Genomic DNA, 20,329 nt, shown 5'->3' with positions numbered 1-20,329 from the left:
GATGTTACAAAACCAGCAGAATCTGATGCCCAAAACCTTGCTCAGTCGAAGAAAGTTGTAGCCAAGGTGTGGATAATTATATTGGAGGGAGTATAAGACCACATTGTTAGCAATCTCCATGGGAAAGAAAATCCTTATGAAATGTAGTAGACACTCACAAATCTGTTCTAGAATAGTAGTGACCACAAAAAGTTGGTGCTCAAGGATAAACTTTGAAATATCAATATATAGAAGAATGACATTACCCTACAATATTTGAGGAGGTTCACACAAGTTCATGATGAGCTTGCAGGAGTTGGTGTTACTCTTTCAAAGGATGACTTGGTAAGAATATCCCTTCTGGGCCTTCCCAAGAGTTGGCATACCTATCAAGATTAAGTGAACAGGAGGGAGAAACTACCGAATTGGGAACACTTATGGTATGATTTGGTACAAGAGGAAATAATGCAAAATACTAGAGACGGGACCTCATCCATGGGCAAGGATGAAGAAAAATTTGCATTGGTTGGAAAGGGAAAGAAGGGAAAAGGGGGAAGAAATCTCAAACCAAACCAGAATCCAACCAAGGGAGAAACAAGAAAGATTTGTCAAAAATAAATCCTTCCATTGTCACGAATACGAGCACTATGCCACGAAGTGCCCATAGAAAGAGGCAAGTGTGAAGACCTAAGCAGGAGCATTGGGTGAAGCCTAGGATTCATAGTTCGACCTGGACATTACCCTTATCGCATGCATTTCCAACATAGTGATGGGGAGCATGTGGTACTAGGACTCAGGTGCATTGTTCCACATGACAGTGTGTAGAGACTTTTTAGTCACTTGGAGGAGAAATATATCCATCTGTACCTCAAGCTAGGGGATGACGGAAGGTACAACATTACCAGTATTGGTACAGTTAACTTTCAGAGGGAGTCAGGCTCCCCTCTCAGGCTCAAGGATGTCATGTTTGTTGTAGGCCTAAAGAAAAATCTCATCTCTGTTGCAATTTTGGAAGACCATGGTTGTGACGTGATCTTCAACAGGGGAAAAACATTCCTGAGACACATAGCCATAAGATAGGTGAAGAAGATCAAGGTTTTTGTGAAGAATCTATATAAGTTAGATGTGGAAGATTGTGTTCCATTAAAAACTAAGGAAGAGAAAGTGCAAGTCCATGATGTAGGTGAACTTTAGCACATAAGCCTTGGCCATTTGCATCATGGCACCTCGAATAGTATACAAAAAATATCCACTAGCCTCCCTAAAGGAGCACTTGAGCAGCAGGATGTACCTCAAGGAAGTACATAAAATTTGAATTTCATGATTGGGACAACAAAGCTCATGCAGTCCAAGAAAAGATCAACTTTGATGTCTGTGGACCTTTCTTTATAGCCTCCACTACCCGACACAAATATTTTGTCCCTTTTATTGATGACTTCTCACATAAGTGTTGGATCTCTTCATGTGGAAGAAAGATGGGACATTCTCGAAGTTCATAGAATTCAAGGCACTGCTTGAGAAAGAAACGAACAAGAAGGTGAAGGCTCTCTGGAGCAATAATGGAGGTGAGTATGTGTTGAATGAATTTAAAAATTTATGTGCAAAAGAAGGCGTTCGATGAGAGTTGACAACACCCCACAACCCACATCAGACTGGGGTGGTTGAGAGAAATATCGATAGCATTTTGGGAGCAACAAAGGTGATGTTGCATGACCAAGGCTTACCTTTTCATTTGTGGGTTGAGGCATGCAATACAATAGTTTGTTTGCAAAACTGAACTTCTCATCAGATTCTTGGCATGATATTACACCGAAGGAGGCTTTCTTGGGAAGAAGGCCAAATGTGTTGCACTTCAAGATTTTTGGAGCCTCTGTTTACTGTCATGTCTCCAAAAAATCAAGGAAGAAGCTTTAGTCAACAGCAAAATTCAGGGTATTTCTGGGTTACACAAAAACTACCCACAACTAGCATGTGTACTTGCCATCACTCATAATGATAGTTATGTGAAGGGATATAAATTTTGATGAGGATAAATCTATGTGGTGCTCTCTTGAGAGGGAGCTTTAGATGCCACCAAAAGATGATAGTTTAGCTCAAAAAGAGGAACCTCAAGAAGTTGTAGAGAAACCATGAATTGTGGAGCAGAGAGTGGAGACATTCACTAAAGCAAAACCTCTAGAGAAGGTAGAAAAAGAACTAAGGAAGTTGATAGATTTGTGCAGGATGAGAGGGAGAATGTGGCATATCCTTCAAATTTGCGTAAGCAAAGGAGGTCACCTGAGAGGTATACTAGTGACATGGCTCTTATGACTGAGCTTATAGAGATTGAGCCATCCTATTTTGAGGAAGAAATAGAGAAACCTGTATGGGTTGATGCAATGGTGGAGGAATATGAATCCATTGTAAAGAACCGTTTTTGGCAAAAGATCCCAAGAACAACATATAAATCAATGGTGGGTTTGAGATGGATCTTCAAGGTGAAGCGGGCAACAAACGAAAGAATAGAGAAGTATAAGGCCATATTTGTGGCCAAGGGGTACTCTCAAGTTGAGGGAATTGACTATGAGGAGACATTTTCTCCTGTAGTAAGGTACTCATCCATTAGATCAATTCTTCGTCTCGCTACACAGATGGGGTGGAATATCCACCGGATGGGTGTAAAAGCAACATTTCTGAATGGGGTTATTAAGGAGGACGTGTACATAGAGTAACAAAATGGTTTTGAGACATTTGACCAAGAGTTTCATGTGTGCAAACTCAAGTGACCACTGAATGATCTTAAGCAAGCACCTCATGCTTGGTACGTCAAGATCAATAGTTATCTCACCGGTTTGGGCTTCACCATAAGTGAACTAGATGTAAACTTCATCACGTATGGATAGAAGGTAAATTTCTTATTATTGACTTATATGTTGATAATTTTATTTTAATTAGTGATGAGACATTGATCATATCTTGCAAGGAGGACCTTGCAAGGGAATTTTAAATGAAAGACATGGGTCTCATGTACTACTTTCTCGGGTTGGAAGTATGACAAGGCGATGGGTAATTATTTGTCTCTCAAGGCAAGTATGAAAATGAGATACTGTAGATATTTTGCATGGAGAGTTGTAAACCCATGGAAACACCTCTAGCGAACAACTAGAGGAAAGAGGATGCCACTTCAGGTGAAGTGGATGCTACCATTTATCGACAACTAGTGGGTCCACTCATGTATCTTGTGAACACATGACCAGATATGTGATGTGCAATCAACGAACTAAGACATGCAATGGTTAGGTCAACCAAACTATTTTGGAATCAACTAAGCATGTTTTACGGTACCTCGCAGGCTCTACCCAATTTGGGCTATGGTATAGACAAGAAGGGGGAGTGAAGTTGTGCAGCTTCACAGATGCAGGTTGGGCACGAAGTCCATTAGATCGAAAGAGTACATCAAGTGTAATTTTTAGTGTTGGGTTTGTAGTTGTTTCTTGGTACGATAGGAAGCAAAGATCTATGGTGCTCAGCTAGACAAAAGCATAATACATGGCTGCAAGTCAGGAAATATGTGAGGTGATATGGATGAGAAAGATACTTATTGGACTATTTGGTCAGATGATGGATCCAATTGTGATAATCAGAGTTGCATCAATCTCTCTAAGAATCTTATATTTCATGATCAATCCAAGCATATAGATATCCAATATCACCATTTACAAGACTGTGTCTAGAGGCAGATGATGTTGCTACACTCCATTCTGATAGAGGAGTAAGATGTTGACATTTTGACAAAATATTTGTCAAGAGGGAAGTTCAAACTCCTTAGGTGCAGGATAGGGGTGGCTGATAATCCCTTTTTTGCAGAGAGGGAGTCTTAAAAAATGTAGCAAGAAATTCTCAATTTGTTTTTTCCTTCATTAAATTGAGAAAAATTGAATTTCCACATCAACAGACAGCTTGGATGCAGTTAACTTATGTGACATGGCTTGTGTCACCTGGTTTACATAGTAAATTCGAGTTGGAGGAGTTATAGTTCAGTTAAGAATGTATGATTGTTAAGTTGTAGCAAACAAGGTCAGTTATCTCAAGTTATTTTCAGTTAAACTAGTTCCAACTACTTGAGGAACTAGTGGAAGGCAAATTGTGCAGTGGGACTTCAGTCAAACTCAGTGATCATCCACTTAACTAATAAATCAACCCAAAATAGCTAATGCATGGAGAATTCAAGTTCCCCAGCTGTGGTGGAGATTCCAAGGTAGTGTAACATGAACTGTAGACTAGCCATGAGTGTACAGGTGTTGCATACAGTCAGATGATCAACCTTGGGAATTTCGCAATCTATTTTGTAAAAATTCCCAAGTACAAGGAAATATGGGCTCAAGCAGAGGTAGAAATTTACTAAGTCCAGCTTAGAGCTTCTCAGTGAGTAGAGAGACAGGTTATTCACTTGTAGGTTGTGCTCAGTTGAGAAAATAAATTGCAATACATTTCTATTGATCATATAAGTGCAAACAGACATTGGGGTTCTTAGCATATTGTTTTCCTTAGGAAAATTTTTGTGTGCATGTGTGTTATTTCTTATTGCATGTATGCAATTTTGGTTCTAAATTGTGAATTAACTTCTAGAGAGAAGTAGAGTAGGCTTGTGTCTTATGATTTTGATTAAAACTTCATGAGTAGTTGCAACTCTACACCATAATTTCTACAAGGATGGTGGAGGAAATTACAAAATATTTTTTAATAGACAATATGCCTACTTCAAAATATCTATGACAACTTTTGTGAGAAGAAGACATTGAGAATAAGGGATTGGATTTTCGAAGAATTAGTGACAAAATTCACAAGGGTAGTAATTTTGGCTGCAGGTGTGGAGGTAGATGGATTAAATGTAATTCTCGCTGCATGTGTGTAGGTAGACAAGTCACAATTACTCCTTTGATTTTTGTCGATGATGTGTTACTATTTGGTAGATTGACCTCTTTTCATCAGTCTTTGGACTCTTATGAATTATATTAAATCTCATATGATTTATTCTTACCCAAATGATGCATTGGTACTGGAGATTTATCATATTTTTAGTGTTATCTCCACTGCATTGGATGCAGATTCTAAATATCTTAGATTTATGCTCCAACATAATTTTTATGGAATTAAGGATTGGAGTTGAATTATAGAGAAAATCCACTATATATTTTATCATGGGCACACAAGAGGCTCTCCCTAGGAGGAAAGTTGACTCTAGTTCGAGCAATCCTTCATAGCATCCCTGTATATTGGCTTCATTTTTTCGCTCTACCTAAGAATATCAGTAAATGTATCTTTTTGGCTTCATCTTGGCATGGGACAATTTGTGTCGTAAAGGATAGAGTGCGCCTGGTTGTTGTTTACTCTGTATGGAGGTGATGGATGACTAGAATCATCTATTTCTTTGATTCTCCAGAGTAAAATCAATTTGGAATGGTGTATTTAATATGTTCCATTTACATGCAGATTAGAACTACTCTTTCTTGGTTTATTGTATTTGGCTCTATATTATTGAATATAAAACATTTGGACCACTTCCAATATACATTGGGGGTTCAACCCAAAGAATGCATTATTGTCCCAAGCTCGTTTGTTGTGATACATCCACCTTCGTCCTTGTCAAAAAAGCTAAAGGACGCCCTGAACTTAGACATAACCTCCATCCCATATTCCTTTAGTAGATAAAACCCTTCTCTCATTTTCTGACCATGCCAATCTACCCTCCATCCCATATTCTCTCATGAGCCCTGTGTAGACCACCATTTCATTCAAGGATGAGGTTTTTGATTCCTACTCTAACCATATTTGTTAGATACTTTCCCCCTTTTCTTGCTTATGGTTTCTTGAGTTGGCCCCCTTTAAATATTCCCTACTCTCCTTAAATTATTTGAAAGGTATCCTTTGGCTACTAACCCCATTTTACCAGAGATCCTTGACACGTCCCTTGAAATTTTGATTTGGCCCCATGAACTATTTTATGCCAGTGAGTCCAAAGCTTTAGATTTCTTTTCCACATATTCATTCATGACCAAGCACTATACCACTAGTTCTAAGAATCTTGTGGTTACTATCACCACAATAAACGTATATTGTATTTTAGAGGAGATAAGAATTGTATATTGCCCTTTGGGACACTCCAAAAATATTTTGATGCACCCTATTTGTCTAACACTCTAGTATACTTCATGACCTTAATTCCCATTCCATGTTCATCCATGTGGATGCAATTTATGATGTTCTAGGTCCTTTTCAACTCCCTCTCATCTTCCCTGTCATGCTTTCTAGGACTTGTACATGCAACAAGAAATTTGGGAGATGAATGACATCAAGGTAGAAAATCAAGGGGTTTTCAAGTCATTTATTTAGGGTTCCCACTAGCATAGTCCCACCATATGATTCACCCAATCCCTAAATTGGGGTTTAGTGCTATTTCAATTAATTATTAGATGATCATGGTGGGCCATAATTCCAGGTTAAATGTTATGACTCTTCATAGGATATTATTGGAGATACTTTAGGAGACACCTCTTTGGCTAAAGGGTCAAGGAAGGATTTTGAATTCAATATCAAACCATCAACCATATCCTCAACAGTTGTCCCATCAACCATTTCCTCAACATATCAAACAAACAACCAAGAAGACAACTGAGGTGAAGCATGGGAATCCTCTCTCGCCCACGTTGTTAAGGATATATATCAATCTATGAATGCCTCTTCACTCCACCAACTGTGCATCAATAAAAAATTTGTTTGCCCCATTGTCCACCAATATGGATGCACATTGTCCCAACATTGTGCCTCTGATTGCCAAAATTGTAAAATTGGTATTTTCAATGTCAAAATTTTAATGCAAGACTGACCATGCATTGGAAGGCCATTAACACAATATTAGGACATAAAAATTGAATAATTGACACAATACCAAATACAATACATACATTGAGTTTTGTCTCACAAGGTATCTAGATGCTAATTGAACAAGTTCACACAAAGAGAGAAAGGCAATGTCATGATACATTGTTCAATTTGTAATCAAGAGCATTATCTTGGATAAGGTAGAAGTAACATTTAGTTTCTTTCTCATATACAAAGGAAAAATTATGAATCAATGTCAAATGCCTTTTGTGAAGCAATGTTGTTGTAAAGGGTGTTAGAAAGCTTGCATTGTAGGCAAGGCCCTCACACCATACTAGATTCTGTTAACCAAAGCATGTTAACCATGTCCAATTATCTCAAATTTCATGAGCATGTTCAATGAGTGACCATAAACGAGGGGTGTCAGAGTGGTTAATAATCATAGCTTATAGTGGATGATTGTCATCGTACATAACATCTGTGATCCAAGTCATTTGTTTGGTGCCCGATATTGGTGAATCATTGTATTACATCATGGTAGCATATCTTTCCTTTTTTAAAGAAAAAATATGTTGAAAATAAATTAAGTTATGTCTCATGCAAATGTTCAATAATTGTTGTGTTGTGAGCGGTTTTCATATTATATGTATCATATATCTATAATCACTTATTTCAAGCCTACCTTAAGAAATAAACGAAGAGGTGAAGGGCCTTTTCATAATAACGACTCCCACCAACTCCTCTCCTCATAGCAATCTTTCGAATGTTAGCCCATAAATAAACAACATGCCCTTGTTTCTCTAGTTTGGAAACCCTTGGACAGATATGATAGTGAACTCCTACTAACCACTTCTTTAACCATCTATTGAATGCCTTTGATTGGTATGTGTAAATGATTTTGATTGATTCCTGGAGAGGTGTGAAATCTAATTTTGCATTGACATAATACAAACACCAAACTTAACCCGTGGTAGCCAAAATTTCAGCCTTACAACTCTCTCATCCAATATTAAATACTTCACTAATTAGTCAAGGCATAATCTCCTTAACAGTATTAAATATTAGAAGCATTCATATTAATTGAAAAAATAAGAATATTATTTAATATTAAGTTATAATGCAGGTAGCTGCTAAGTTGACATATGATACCCCCTTGTTTGTGAGACACGGGATGCCCTCCATTCAATGCTTTAACTATTTAATCTATGGATGTGTACATACCTTAATTTACATTGGATCGAATCCTATGACCTTTAAAGAGGAAACACTTTAACACAAATCGAACATGTAAATACAAACTTAATTTCTATATATATCAAAGTTACTTTGAGAGTTGCATGGAATGCTTAATTTTGTATAGAAGCAAGGGAAAACTTGAAGGGTTGATCACAACAAACATGTATGGTCAATTATGATTATCATAGGTATATTAGTTTGGTTTTCCCAATCCAAAACTTTCACACTTTGTTACTAATATTAAAGGTATGTCGTGATAGTTTACTGGTGTAACATCATGTACATTTAGTTGTGTCTATTAAAGGCATGTTATTTCAATGACAAAACCAATGGTTTGTCAACTTGGTCAGCTTAGTGAGCTATGTGTTAATCATCTCCATGAACAACATATAAGGTCAATTAGCTTAGCCATTGACATGCACATTCCATTGTCACTATTAGTGACATGTTAGGTGGATATTAATATGTATTTTTGATTAACATTATCTAGGAGATTAACCGAATCAACATGCATGTTTGACTACAATTGTGGGAGATATGTTAGATAGGTCAACCCCATCAACAACATTTATGTTCAATTGCACATGTTAGAGGCATGAGACAATGGTCAATTGATTAGTAACATGTACAATTTGGTTATCACTATTAAAGTTGTGTTAGGTTGGTTAACTTGTTCAACGACTTGTATGTTTGGTTACAATTATTAAAGCCTCACTTGATTGTTTAATGAAGTAAATGGAGTGTAAGTTTAGTTACCATTGTTGAAGGCATGTTTTGTTGGTTAAATTAGTTAATATCATATACATTCAACTATGATTGTTAGGGCCATCCAAGGCTATTAAATCCATTTAAAGTAGTGCATAACATCGATGGAGGCTTGCTTATTGCATTGTGTGTGAGCATAGTGTGTTATTTTTTTTTGTAAGTCGAAGATTTTTCATTAATAAAAAAGAATGTACAAGGGCATCAAAATGCATGGCTTATAATTATTTATATATTTAATGTAATATGCCTTTCATTAAGAAGGGGAAATAGACTTTGGGGGATAGGGGAAATGGCATTGTCTAGGGGAAACATCGATCTCATCTATCTCATCTTCACTCTTCCTTCCCTATCATTAGCATCCCTCTCCTTTTTTTCTTTATCCACCAAAACCAATAATAGACTTTCTGTGAAGAAGTAGCATTGGATGACTCGAGACGAGGGTTAGAGCTCATATGTTTAACTTGGGTTTATCCTTGGGGTTTCTGAGCTTATGTATCTTGCTTTAAATTCTTCTTAAACATCCCAACAATATCCTTTCCCGTCTCTTATTCATGAAACTTCAGCATGTAAGCACAATATTCATCCTATTTTTTTTTTGAAGATTCATGTAGCCATTTTGCACTGAGGCCTATTCCTGGGGGGAAGATTGGGAGGATCTACATTTGTCAGTAGACCTTTTATTGTTGTCCCATGCTTCCCCAAACTTTATAGCCCATGTTTTTAGCCAAGATATGCCCTCTTCCATATGTAAACTATTTATCAGATTGATAAAAAGAGAAGACAGAGATGTTCCATGAGCTTTTAAATGAAGATGAGAATGATAGTGAAATGTTCATTTTTAATTGTGCAGCTAAACAAGCTTAGAGACCCTTCCACCTCACTGGCTTAAAATCTGGACTCAAACCATGGAAAAATGTGACATTTTGAAGTGTGTCACTGTAGTCCCTTTGACAAGGAGTGACATGACACTTTTTGTGAAAGAGCAGCAAGGGACTGTTGCCTCTTGCCCCTTTGAAAGTGGTGAAATTTTTTAGAAAAATAGTAAATGTCTAAAAACATCATGGAATAAGGTTTCCAAAAATTTAAGAATGATTCCATTTTATTGAATCACTACTACAAGAGACTATTGCCTCTTCCCCCTTTGAAAAAGGTGAAAATGTCTAGAAAAAAATGTATCTGAAAACATCGTGAAAAAAAGTTTCCAAAGCATTTAAAAATGATTCCATTCCATTGAATCACTACTACATGAGTTCATCTTAAAATTTAATTTAATTTATTAAATTTATCATAATCAAAATTCCCCATGGAAGACATTGAGAGGCATTAGAAGATATATTTTTTTTTTTCATAAGAGCTTGTCAAAACATACCATGGCAATTTAATAACTTTATTTAAGATATTTTGTCTCCTGCGTACCAATCACCAAATAAAATTTCGAGGTGGGTGATGCCATTTTTGTTCAAACCCTCAAGGAGCAACCTCGAGGAGCTTTCAATAATGGAAGAAGAACAATGGGTGATGCATTGTTCATACCCTGGATTTTTGAATTCTGGAGAAGGTTTCAACAATTTTGTTCAAACCATGAATTATTGAATTCTCGAGGAGGTTTCAGTAATGGAGACCAATGTTTTGCTATGAGTATCCTATTTTTCCCTTCCAGTTGGATAGAGGTAGGGGATTGTTGGGGTTTTGTGTAGGGAATGGCACACCTAACTGGAACTTGTGTGGCTCCTTGATTTCACTATGAAAACCCAAACCCACATAAGGGTCAAACAGGGCTTTTCCTTTCCATCATCACCCAAAAAATGCCATTCTCTCTCTATAGGTTGTCGCCCTCTGCTCCAAGGCAGTGAAAGAGGTTGATAGACCTATTCCAGAAATTCTGGACTCGGTTAACTGATGAAAAAGCTTCAGTTGTTGGACATGTCCTTCGAAATCATACATTTTCCCTAGCAGAGGCAACAAAAACCCCTCTAAGGCTACTGCAGCAAAGGTCGTTGATAAATTTGGGGAAGAGGGAAAAAAATTCATGGAGCCCATCGACCTGCCAAGCCTTGGGAAAGAACTTTCAACTGTATCCATTTCTCACAGCGGTAAGTCTCTATCTGACTCCAGTTCTATTATCGAATTTCTATCTTTGGAAGATTTGATGGTTATTGAAACCAGAGTAAATTAAAGGAAAGGAAAAGCCATAGTAAATTAAATTCAGTTTGAATCCATCAAATAAAATAGACTTCTTTGACTAAGACTAATTCTATCCTAGCTTTAACTGATGGAATGAAAATTTGGCAGCTATGAAAAATAATGTGCAGCATACACAGAGCATGGGTACTAGAAATTACTAATTAGAGTATATAAAGGTTTTTTAAATCCAAGATGTAAAAATCATATAAAAGGTGATGGCTCTAGGCTAAACCCATTTGTGTGTCCTGATTGCCTCAATGAGTTGATATGAGAACAAATTTTGAGATGCATTTGGCTTAGACACCAATAACAGTCATACCTATTTAAATGAGATTTTAGAACATTGTGTTTCAGATTTCAAGATCCTTGAAATGATATTTATTTGTCATGAACCCCCTTTCCTTTGATACCAGAATCTCAAATACGCACAAAGGTTGATCCTTTACCTTCAGTAAGCATCTACCCAATGGAAAATCATGAACACTATTTTTCAAACCCTCTTGATTGATGTCCAAGGGCCGAGGATACTTCACCTTTTGTAGCCCTTTATACTTCTCTGTGAGACAGACAAAGCCCTAATACAAGGCCGAAGGCATTTCAATGAGCTCAAGAATAACATTATATATATGAGCTTATATGCTAGGAACTTTATAGCTTTAGATATAATTTTATATAAACCTACAACAGAGAAGGAATTTCGAGTGAGACACTATCTCCAAACCAAATTCAATCCAAGGGTGATTTCATAATAGAAGATTTGACCCTAAAGCAACCAAAGCTTCCTGGCTGTAGTCATGACAAAAGGCCTTAGATATAGATCATTTGACCAACAATTTTACAAAGAGCTATGTCCTAGATATGCTTGATTGATGGGGCCTTGATCTCATTCTCTTTCTGGAATCTGCAACCTAGAATTTTGCAGTAGGAGTTTCAGTGCTTCACAATGATTTATCTTTGAAGAGGAAGGAGGTCAGTGTTGTTAGAAAACTTCTTGTGATTTATTTCTTCCTTGCTTTGGCTTGCCCTCACCTTAGCTCTAATACCTTGCCCTCACATTAACTTTGATACCATTCTGGCAGGGCAAGCTAAACATGACAACAATAGAGGTAAGAAGTTGTAGATTCCTGTGTTGTCTGTCTTTTAGCTTCTAGAACATCATATGTTTTATTTCCAATTTATGCTAAATTTAAAATTGACATATTGATCTCAGAAGAGGGTTCGCAATGCTAATAACCTCTTCTTCATTGCATGTTGGCACACCTGAGTCTTGTTAAAGGACCAACTGTTTCTTGTGCAAAATTCGAAGCAAACGACAACATACAACATGTTTTCTGAGAATCAAAACAACTTCTAGAACTGCTATGACATTAATCCAACACTATGTTTATAAACCGGTTTGGACTAATGGACACAGGATGTGTAAAATGTATTCTTTAAAAAAAAAATTCTCTGTTGGCTTGTTTAAAGCTTACATCCTTACTCCTATCTTGAAGAAAGGTTACTTGCTTCCCTTTCACTTCATAGGTATGTGAAAACCTAGTTTTGTAAGCACCCATAACCATGAATATTATACCAACTCCCTATGGTTAGTGCATCAATAATGTAAGTGTAACACTCATCCATGTGGCATTCATAAGGCATTTAGGTAAGGTTTTACTAACACTGGCATCCCAGACCATTAAGATCTATCCATCACCTCAAAATGATGTATTTCCTTTACTCAATAGAACACTCATCATTTCTCTCGCCCAATCATCAATTTTTTTCTCCTCATTCTGAATGAGAAATCAATCAACAAGTCACCATTTTAAATGTTAGATCACAATATGTTTAGCTTCTCTCTTGTGCTTACACTCTAGTATTCTCGCAGCTTCAGAATTGTGAATCTTAAACATAGTCTCAGGATATGCATTCAGGGAGGCATAATTCACCCTTGCTTTGCATCAAATTACCCCGCTAGCATTCCCTTTACCTTTACTTGCCTCAATGCAAGGCATGCTAAGTCAGTACCTGCTCAGTTAAATTAGTAAGTTGAGGGGCGTCATATATACCCAACACTGCCTACATGTTCTTCCTCTTCCTATGTCGTAGTGTATGAACAATCAGCCAAACTAGTGAGGATCCCCATTAATAATAACATCTATGTTGGCATATGAATCTGAATGACTTGTTTCCCTTAATTATATGTTTTGGTTTTTTAACCAAAAAGGCTAACAAAGACAGAGACCATCAAACCTGTCTACTTCTGACCCCTATGCCCATTTTCATCTAGGTCTTTACCATGTCAGTGTCCCCTTCTTTCTCAATACTATATGAAATCAGTTGATCTATCCATTTCGTAATGCCTTTGGTAAATTTTTCTATCAAATGCTCTGAAGTATATATGATATCTAAGGGTTTTTTTGGTTGTTGCTAACTTCATATATTTTTGCTAACCATGATGTGGGTTTGATGAAGAGGATTATGATTGAGTAAGGGTTGAATTGCTCGATATTTGTTTAGGAGGAGGAGAGAGACAAAAGTGGTGTTAGGGTTGAGAGCTAAAGATGCCTGTGAAAAGAGGAGGTGTGTGGAATGGAGAGTGGTATGGCTACCAACATGGTAGAAATGGAGGATGGGGAGGTCAGTTTTTAATTTGTCTTTATTGGCAAGCATTCCCTTTCTTAATATGGTAGTATTAGAATGAATTGTAGACTTCTTACAACATTCAAGTAAGATCTCCATTACAATGAAGTGTAGTCGTCTTATAATATTTTAGAAAGATCCCTTTCATTAAGAACCCATTGAATAATGTATTTATGTGTTTTGAGCCTTGGTGGGGAATTATCATCACCCCCGGTTAACCATTGAACCAAGACCCCATGGACCTACTTCAAAATTTCATTTTCCTTCACCACCCCCGGTTAACCATTGAACCGAAACCCCATGGACCTACTTTGGAATTTGATTTTCCTTTTATCTTTTTTCACAGGATCTGAAGGCGTAGATGTTATCAAACATACTTTCCTCGCTTATTGTCAAAATTTTAGCACCTCTAGCATTTTTCCAGACATTTTGCGAGTTTTCTTTATAGGTTTCCTTTCATTTGACCTATGTGAAGCTGTGAACTCCATCTCCACATTAACACGGTACAATACCTACCAAGAGAAAGATTCGAAGTTTGTACCTCTCTCATGCAAAAGCAAAGGTTTTACAAACTGCCCCTAGGGTAATTTCCCTTGCCAAAGATAATGAAACCATTCATCCCGATAGCAAGAAATAACAATGCTCTTTCCATTTTTTAACAAAGGGAAATGCATATGATTGGTAAATTCGCTGGAAAACTGCTCGGTGAATTCGCTGGCCACTCCTCATTCTGAGTAGGATGGTACTAAGTGTGCGTTGGATTTTGCATAAGCTGGATGGGTATTATAAGAAAATATTTGTTAAGAATTTAGTTCAACATCTTACTCATGGGAATTGAATATTGTGGGAATTGAATCTAGGTGGGAAGGGTAACAATCATTCTTCCTGTCCACTCATTATCCAAGCTAGACCCACTTTCCATCCATAAAGCTAAATCCACTTCTCATCAGTAAAGCTAAAACCAGTTCTGATCCACCCAACCGAGACCCAATTCACAACGACAATCTTGTTCACCAGCTACTTTTTGCTATACATATCATTTTCACACTATTCTCACAGTGTTCAGAGTACAAAGGCCAAAACAAACGATAGATATTATACACACCATTTTATTATTGATGTGTAATGAAATTTTTATCTTAGCATATGCATGATAGCAAAGAAACCCCTTTTTTAGTGTTTTAGTATTTGTATAGATATTCTTCTCCATCAAGTCTTTCTACCTAACCTTTTATGTGTTTTTTGTCATTTAAAATAGCAGGGTACAACTTCTCAAGAGATGGATCTGTTAGAATGGTATTCTCTTTCCACATCTTGAAAACCGATTCTATTTTTCTATGGCCATTTTATTCTTTTTCAGGATCTGGGCAATGCACTTTCACTTATGTTAGTCTAGTCCCAGAAAATAAATAGTGTCCCTAAACTAAAATTTAATCAACCTGAGTGGATTGAAATAGAGAGGAATTATTGAGGATACTAGAGCTCTGTCATATGTTTAAAATCACTCTTATCTATTTATCTGTGGGGTTCACAGGAATAGGCAGATGACTGGAGAAAGCAGAGTTTAACAGAGAGCATTGACTCTCTCTTCCCAAAGGAGGAAAGTATAAGAAACCTGCTGCATTTGGCTATCTTAAATTTGATTTCTCCCCTATTGAGTAGAGAATTGAAAATAAATTTTATTTACTAGGTAGGTGAATGATGTCATAACAGCTAACACAGAGGACTCGAGAACTCTATACTTAAATATTGTTGGACGGAATGATTTATCTTACTCACGGGTATTAGAAAAACCCTCCGAAGTAAACCAAAGGGATATTACTAACTCTGAGGTACGATTGGTGAAGATTTTGGTTATTTTCTCTATTGAACATGTAAGGAAACATATGCGATGATGATCTGTGTAGTTGAGCAGGGTTGTATTAAGAAGGAAGTGAAAACTGACATTGGTTGGGGTGCTTCTCTATTTCTAATGGTGTACATCAAGCAGAGGCAAACGAATTCTGGAGATAGCTCAGAAAAGTTACATTCGCAAAAATATGGTGTGATCTTCAATGAAGAAGGCAAGGAAAATCCTGAGGAGGGTAAAATGAATGACGAGGAGCAGAAAAAAATTCCAATGATGAAGAACTTCTTACGAGATTTCAAGAGGATGACACAGGAAGTGAACATCAAGACGTCAAAGAGATTGCTCTTGATGGTAAGTTTTGATTTTCCCTGGTTAACTGGTCTATGATGTTGGTAGCCTACTGTAAGGTAATGTCTAGTCAAACTCGCAGGACAATGGTTATTGTAATGTAGACCATTTGCAGCTTGAAGAAACTCCAAAAAAAGTTTCACGGAGGGTAAAATTCGTTGCTGCACTAGATCGCTACCTTTTGTTCTCATGGAAAAGGGAATTGTTATATTATTTTCCAAAATCCTTTTTGAATGTTACTTCTCCAATAGAAAATTTTTATATTTCTTAGATTTAGCAGAGTATGCTTTAATTTATAGTAGTTTAATGCTTACATCAATTGAGACAAAAGAGGAGGGAGAAAAGGTCAACAAAGGATTCAACAGGATGAAGAAAAGCGAGTTGAGCTTGAAAACACAACAATTAAATGTTCCAACGAGGTAGATTCTGCTGTCATGGGAAAATACAGCATTTGGAGGCGGGAGAATGAGAACGATAATTCTAATTCCACCGTTAGATTGATGCGAGACCAATTGATCATGGCTAGGATGAACTCAAACATTTCCCAATATAGGAATAATCTTGATTTATACCATGAAGTGATGCTTCGTATTAAAGAATGTCAGCGTATATTGGGTGAGTTTAATGCAGATTTTGATCTACCTCAAAGGTAATAGTTTTCACATTGGCTGCTTCTAAATCAAGAGTAGTAAGTGCTTCCATTTGCATTTGGTGTTCATATCCTTTGTTTCTTTGAAAGTTGCAGTCTGTGTGTCAATCTTTCTACTTTTCATTCTCTTTTTCATGGCCGATAATTGATATGAATGTTTCAGTGCACCTGAGAAGATTAAGGCTATGGGTCATGTGACATGTCCTTTCCAAGGCTAGAGAACAATTTTATGATTGTGTGACAATAACAAAGAAGTTGTGAGCCATGTGTCAGTCTACAGATGAGCAAGTAAGGACCTTGAAAAAGAAAAGTACATTTTTAAGTAAGCTAGCAACAAAGACTATTCCCAAGGGCCTACACTGTCTGTCCATGTGATTGACCATGGATTATTACTTGCTTGCCCTTGAAAAGCGAAATTTCCTAAAAAGGACAAGTTGGAGGATCCAACTCTTTATCACTATGCATTATTTTTTGACAATGTATTGGCTGCATCTGTGGTTGTGAATTCAACTGTCATGAATGCTAAGGTGAAGTGTTATTAATTTAAAATAATCTAAAGTTTGGAAGTGCAACAGTTTTGTTGCATTTTACATTTAATATTAGGATATCATTGTAGGTTATTTAATTGTGTTTATTGGAACCTCAGAAACATGTATTTCATCTCGTCACAGACAAGTTAAATTTTGGGGCCACGAAAGTGTGGTTTTTATTTAATCCCCCAAGGAAAGCTATGAGACATGTAGAAAATGTTGATGATTTTAGATGGCTCAATTCCTCCTATTGCCCTGTGCTTCACCAACTTGAATCCACAGCTATGAAAGAGTATTATTTCAAGGCATATAACTCGACTTCATTTTCAGCACGTTCCTCCAATTTGGAATATATAAATCCAAAATATTTATCCATGCTAAATCATCTTCGTTTATATCTTCCACAATTTTATCCCAAACTAGACAAGATCCTTTTCTGGGATGATGATATTGTGGTGCAGAAAGCTTTAACACCCTTGTGGTCAGTAGATCTTCATGGAAAGGTTAATGGTTCAGTGGAAAATTGTGGAAAAAGTTTTCCCCGGTTTCACAAATACCTTAATTTTTCCAATCCGCATACAGCCAGGCACTTTGATCCTAATGCTTGTGGTTGGGTATATGGGATGAATGTATTTGATCTCAAACAATGGAAGAAACAAGATAAAACTGGAATATATCACAAGTGGCAAAACATGGTAAGTGTGTAGTGTGGTTTATTTATGTTAATTCCTGAGATGCTTACTTTAAATTATTTGAAGTAAATCTAAAGTAATTAGCTAGAAAACTTAATGGGTTTTTCTTTGTTCGATTTCTATGTTTTTCTTTTATTGTATGTCAGAATGAGGATAGAGTGTTGTGGAAGCTTGGAACACTACCCCTTGGATTTTCGCATTGGCTGCTTCTATATCAAGAGCAGTAAGTGCTTCCATTTTCATTTGGTGTTCATATCCTTTGTTTCTTTTCAAGTTGCAGTCTGTGTGTCAATCTTTCTACTTTTCATTCTCTTTTTTATGACCGATAATTGATATGAATGTTTCAGTGCACCTGAGAAGATCAAGGCTATGGGTCATGTCATATCCAAGGCTAGAGAACAATTTTATGGCTGTGTGACAGTAACAAAGAAGTTGCAAGCCATGCTCTAGTCTACAGATGAGCAAGTAAGGACCTTGGAAAAGCAAAGTAAATTTTTAAGTCAGGTGCCAACAAAGTCTGTTCCCAAGGGCATGCACTATCTGTCCATGCAATTAACCATTGGTTATTACTTTCTCCCTCTTGAATAGTGATAATTTTCTAAAAAGGACAAGTTGGAGGATCCGACTCTTTATCACTATGCATTATTTTCGGACAATGTATTGGCTGCATCTGTGGTTGTGAATTCAACTATCATGAATGCTAAGGTGAAGTGTTATTAATTTAAATTAATCTAAAGTTTGGAAGTCCAACAGTTTTGCTGCATTTTATGTTTAATATTTGGATCTCATTGTAGGTGATTTACATGTGTTTGCAGGAATCTGAGAAACATGTATTTCATCTCATCACAGACGAGTTAAATTTTGGGGCCATGAAAATGTGGCTTTTACTTAATCCCCTAGGGAAAGCTACGATACATGTAGAAAATGTTGATGATTTTAAATCGCTCAATTCCTCCTATTTCCCTGTGCTTTGCTAACTTGAAATTGCAGCTATGAAAGAGTATTATTTCAAGGAAGATCACTCGACTACACTCTCAGCACATTCCTCCAATTTGAAATATATCAATCCAAAATATTTATCCCTGCTAAATCATCTTCATTTCTATCTTCCACAAGTTTATCCCAAAATGGACAAGATCCTTTTCTTGGATGATGATATTGTGGTGCAGAAAGATTTGATGCCCTTGTGGTCAGTAGAACTTCATGGAAAGGTTAATGGTTCAGTGGAAACTTGTGGAGAAAGCTTTCGCTGGTTTGACAAATACCTTAATTTTTCCAATCCGCACATAGCCAGGCACTTTGATCCTAATGCTTGTGGTTGGGCATATGGGATGAATGTAATTGATCTCAAAGAATGGAAGAAACAAGATATAATTGGAATATATCAGAAGTGGCAGAACATGGTAAGTGTGTAGTGTGGTCTATTTATGTTAATTCCTGTGATGCTTACTTTAAAGTATTTGAAGTAAATCTAAAGTAATTAGCTAGAAAACTTAATGGGCTTTTCTTTGTTCGATTTCTAAGTTTTTCTTTTATTGTATGTTAGAATGAGGATATAATGTTGTGGAAGCTTGGAACACTACCCTGTGGATTGAAGATTTTATGGCTTGACCCATCCTTTGGACAAGTCTTTACATGTGTTGGGTTTAGGATATAATCCTACCATCGACTGTTCAGAGATTGGCAATGCAACAATTGTTCATTACAATGGGAACATGAAACCTTGGTTAGAGTTGGCAATGATGAAGTGCATGCATTACTAGACAAAATATATAAAATATGATCATCCTTTCTTACAACAGTGCAATATAAATGAATAGTTGTGACCTCAATATTCATACTGCAATAGATTGTCAAATGTAAAGTGTAAAGGCCCTTGATTCTGGTTGACAATTCATTCTAATTCATTTTTTTTGGAGTTCCACAGAAGTTTTCTAGTTTATGGCTTAATGAGTCAGGTTTTTGGAGGTGTAGTGGCCTAGCCAATTTTAAGATTTACAAATTTTATGTCCTCATCGTATTCCTTAAAAGTTGGAAGTAAACACCTAATAAGTATTCTTTTCTTTGTTAGTTAATATTTCTCTTTCATCAGGTAATTACACAAATTTTTCTTCCAAGAACACAAAGAAGTACGAGACACAAAGATTTAGGCTTTCAAGGCAGGGAAAAACCTCTCAATAAGGGAAAACCCAACAATCCTCCTCTTATTGAATTTATTCAAAATGAGATATCCAACACAAGACCAAAGAGTCCCTCCAAGTTAGCCCTCCTCTTTAAGTCAAGGTCAATAGTTGAGTCTCTGCCTAGTCAAAGTTAGAAGCAGCTTCTGAATTTCTGTCCTTATTGTAGGTTTAGTCTCTTATTATAATACACTGACTTCCAATTACAGACTCTTTGCCTTCTATTACTGATCTTTGGCTACTACAACAAACCCTTGACTCTTTACCGCGCATATTCAAATCCTGCAACAAATAGATAGCTTTAGATTGAGATTCAGCTTAGTCATAGACTTCAATTTCTTCAAGTGTTGTGGACTTTTTTTTATCCTCATTTTTTCTTCTCCCATTGAATTACATACTTCGAGCGTTTTCACTTTATTGGTTGCTACCCA

The 20,329-nt window shown here is 36.6% G+C and overlaps 1 pseudogene; it reads left to right on the top strand.

Annotated features, from left to right (window-relative positions):
- The first annotated feature begins 16,281 nt into the window (after positions 1 to 16,281).
- Positions 16,282 to 19,538, top strand: LOC149213146 (polygalacturonate 4-alpha-galacturonosyltransferase-like; annotated as a pseudogene).
- The last annotated feature ends 791 nt before the right edge of the window (positions 19,539 to 20,329 follow it).

The sequence above is a fragment of the Pinus tabuliformis genome, chromosome 1_1 (assembly GCF_031772625.1).
Source record: "Pinus tabuliformis cultivar Carrire ecotype Pingquan chromosome 1_1, CPIR1, whole genome shotgun sequence".
NCBI lineage: Eukaryota > Viridiplantae > Streptophyta > Pinopsida > Pinales > Pinaceae > Pinus > Pinus tabuliformis.
This window is presented reverse-complemented; position numbering and strand designations above follow the sequence as displayed.